At 40.7% G+C, this 3,876-nt stretch overlaps 1 protein-coding gene across 6 annotated transcripts in view; it reads right to left on the bottom strand.

The window, feature by feature from the left end:
• The window catches only part of LOC123498727 (amphoterin-induced protein 2-like), a 437,692-nt gene extending 434,291 nt beyond the window's left edge, over positions 1-3,401 (bottom strand). For 5 of the 6 annotated variants that reach the window (XM_045246129.1, XM_045246126.1, XM_045246131.1 and 2 more), the window contains exons 1-2: positions 3,084-3,401; positions 599-930 (exon numbers count right to left, since the gene is read on the bottom strand). The gene's annotated coding sequence lies outside the window, so the exon portion shown is untranslated. The remainder of the gene's footprint in view (positions 1-598; positions 931-3,083) is intronic. The other variant, XM_045246127.1, reaches the window with a different exon arrangement.
• Positions 3,402-3,876: the final 475 nt, after the last annotated feature.

Genomic DNA, 3,876 nt, shown 5'->3' with positions numbered 1-3,876 from the left:
AATTTCATCTTATCTGATCTGCTGACGACCTTATAAAACCTGTAAAACAATTCATTTTCATTGTACTTCACGGCATAAGACTGAAGAATCTTAACATCAAGCACACTGGATATTATTTCATCACGAGGTTTTCCACTATGATTGCATTTATTTTCCTGTATCTATCCTTTCTGAATTTGTGATAAAACAGTATAACAGATCTGATGTACAAACAAACCAAACAAATTACTCTAAATACCACGAATTTGTCTCTTCTGAACAGAGAACTCTTCTTTTTATAAACAGGACACACTAGTTTAACAAAATAACAAAAAGTGCATGTCTTATAGGCTCCAGCCTAAAAACGGTCCATTGAACACAGCACTTCTCGTTATTAAAGTGTGAATGTGTGGCACAACAGCAATGAAAAAAACAAAGAATGAAAGATGAATGTTTAATAAGCAGTGCTGAATTCAGGGAAAATAAATATATGCATTTGTACATTCTTTTATGAGCTGCACATGTATTTACTTTATGATGGACAGACAAAAGGATATGAATTTTACAAGAGAGTCAGTGAAGAGAGAAAGGAAAAAGAACAAAAGCTTCTCGGTCTCACCAGCAGGCGTGCAGTCCTCCAAGTGAGGCAGGAGGACGGAGGTGAACCCAAACACTGGACACTCCCAAGTCTTCGCCCCACACACACTCTTGTCACGTATTAAGTTTTGCAGACCTTGTATTTTCTTTAGTTACAATTGTTTTTCTTTCCTTTCCATCCTTCCTCAAAAACTCAGATATGGCAAAAATCTAGATAATACAGAAAAAAATGCTTATTAGCCACAGTTATGAAGCAGAATTTCCATACTTTCCATGATTTCTTTTCAGTTCGAAGTCGAGTTTTCAGAATTCATTGATGTCACTTTGTTCGTAGATGAGCACGTTGGTACAACGCTGTAATATATCAACAAAGAAAACACCCATAAAATCATACGCATCGAAAATAATACCAATAATAACAATAACATCTATAATAATAATAATAATAATAATAATAATAATAATAATAATAATAATAATAATAATAATAATAACAATAATAATAATAAAATTAATAATAACAATGATGATAATAACAATAACGGAAACACAACAAAGGGACACAAAGGAACGTCAATCAGCGACAGGTATCAGGTACAAGACGCCAACGCAGGGCCGTAACATCGCCTTAGAATGCAATTTAATACCTACTAAGTGGCGGCTGTCCATAATGCAGCGGGGATAATTGGTAAACACTCACATACAAGACGGACGGAGATAATTGCACCTAACCCGAGCCGGGTACACCTTCCTGCGAGGCCCAAGCGATCATCGTGTCCCTCGTTACCATAAATAATAGAGGAACACTCTCGCCTTGCTGTTCCTTCTAAGCACCTTTATTACAACCTTCCTAATTACATCACATGGCCCCTTCAGGCACCTTTCTCACCTTTCCCTTCACAGTAATGCTTAGGACCGCTGCTAACTACTAGTGGTCCTTGATTATTACCACATGCTCTTAATCGTCGCTCAACTGAAGGGGATACGTAAGTGTGGAAGGCTTGAAAACCACCACGTCCCTGCACGACACTCCGCCGCCGCTGAAGTTAATGGGCCACGAAATGAGTTCCAATTCTGACAGCAACAGTGAGTATCAATATGAATTTATTGCTAATGACTTCGTTATCCGGAATAGCATGGGGTATTGTTTTTTTTTTTTTTCCCTGCCATGCATATGTCCGGACTGGTGACGCTATCCGGGTATTAAAGCTACAGACGCGTGTGTCGGTAAATCCAGTGTTGTAATGAAGGCTGTCTAGGTTAAGAGGTCAAGCCACGGACACAAACTCACCTTTACAAGACGAGGGGGCTATAGACCTTCACCCACTGCCCTTGACGATCCTCTCTCTCTCTCTCTCTCTCTCTCTCTCTCTCTCTCTCTCTCTCTCTCTCTCTCTCTCTCTCTCTCTCTCACACACACACACACACACACACACACACACACACACACACACACACACACACACACAGACTCAATACTTTTTCGGTACATATCTCAGAAGTTTACCACCACGAAAACTAAGGGAAAGAATGAATAAGTTAGTGTAACACTCAATCTCTTCTTCGTTTAACCATTAATGGTGTTTATATTCACATTCACTACACGCAAGGCTTTCAGTTTCCAAAGATTCTCACTACAGAAACCTCACAACTGTAAAAAGTCAGGATAAAAAATAATGAGTTAATAAAAAAAACGTGTATTCATGTATCCACTCCTCTTGATGCTGCTTACAATCGCACTTAGATACAAGATTTTCTGACATAAATCTCTTACTGCAGGAAAAAACAGGGGCATGAAGTGCGATGCTAAAAAGAATAATGAGATATTAAAAAGGCCTTTCTTTCATTTCATACCTCTCCTGTCACAGATGAACGCAATAGTTTCAGTCATTAATTATTTTACTTAGAAACCTCAACGTGTTTGTAATGCAAGAAAATGCAGAGTACTCCTCTGGGTCTTAGACCCTCATACACACACTTAGAACTTAGGCACACACGCAGTATTCAAGAAATTTTCAAATCACCGCAATGGAAACTAACCAAAAGCATGAATAAGATAATGAAAAATCATGAGAAAAAAGCCATTCCTCTTCATTATACTCCTTCACACAAACAGTTCACTCAGGCACAATATCTTCACTGTAAGTCTCAACGTAATGAAAAATAAGCGCATGTATTAAATTAGTAATGAAAAAGAAAATACACTCCTCTTGAGACTGCAGAGAGAGAGAACCTCGTCACCTGCCTTGCTCCAGACACCAACTTGCCGCAGGAGCCTCGCAGCAGCTAACTTTCGTGATCTCACAAAACTCAGCAAACCACATCAATCCTCTTAATGTCAGCATACCAATCAGCCGTGACTCAGAGCTCAAGCCTTTATGCGCGCGCGTGTGAGCTCTCACTCTCTCTCTCTGTCTCTCTCTCTCTCTCTCTCTCTCTCTCTCTCTCTCTCTCGAACAGACATACATAGATACACATTGTACCTACACAGAGACACCTGCACACACCTGTATATGTAAATCCAGAGTAGGCGTGGAGACACCGTCAAAGAGATAAAAACACCATCACCATCATCATCACCACCAACTACGTAAAAAAAAAAATAAATAAATAAAACGTAAAAGAAGTTTTGGTTTCAAGTTCACTAATTGGAAGTGAGTATCGGTACCAGCATTACTTTCTTCTGGCACGGGGCGACTCGTACAGTTCACTACCACACTGATAATCCACGCGCGCTGGGCTGGGATGGGCTGTCCGGGGTAAGCCTGAACGACCGGCGAGAGAGGGAGAGCCGTGTGGTGTAAACTCTCACATCTGCACTCACTCTCTTGGTGCCGCTAACTGACTGCCGGGCCAACCTCTACCTCCCTCCGCGCTCTCTCTCTTCCTCTCGCTCTCGCTCTCGCTCTCTCTCTCTCGGTCTCTCTCTCTCTCTCTCTCTCTCTCTCTCTCTCTCTCTCTCTCTCTCTCTCTCTCTCTCTCTCTCTCTCTCTCTCTCTCTCTCTCTCTCTCTCTCTCTCTCTCTCTCTCTCTCTCTCTCTCTCTCTCTCTCTCTCTCTCTCTCTCTCTCTCTTTCTCCCGCTCATAGGCCACACCGCCACACTCTCTGCCAGTGACTATCTAATCTTTTCTTCGTATACTTGTTTCAGGTTTTACTAATTATGCATGTCTCTGTAGCATATATTATATTCAATGCAGGTAAGTAATTCCACAGCCGAATATATAACTAGGAACTATTGGTAGGTGCGCGTACTAAGTAGAATATTATAATGAAAGTGTGATGCGGTAATGTTTAATTAA

Source organism: Portunus trituberculatus, chromosome 48 (assembly GCF_017591435.1).
Source record: "Portunus trituberculatus isolate SZX2019 chromosome 48, ASM1759143v1, whole genome shotgun sequence".
Classification (NCBI taxonomy): domain Eukaryota; kingdom Metazoa; phylum Arthropoda; class Malacostraca; order Decapoda; family Portunidae; genus Portunus; species Portunus trituberculatus.
The sequence above is the reverse complement of the archived record's forward strand: the minus strand, read 5'-3'. Positions and strand labels throughout refer to the sequence as shown.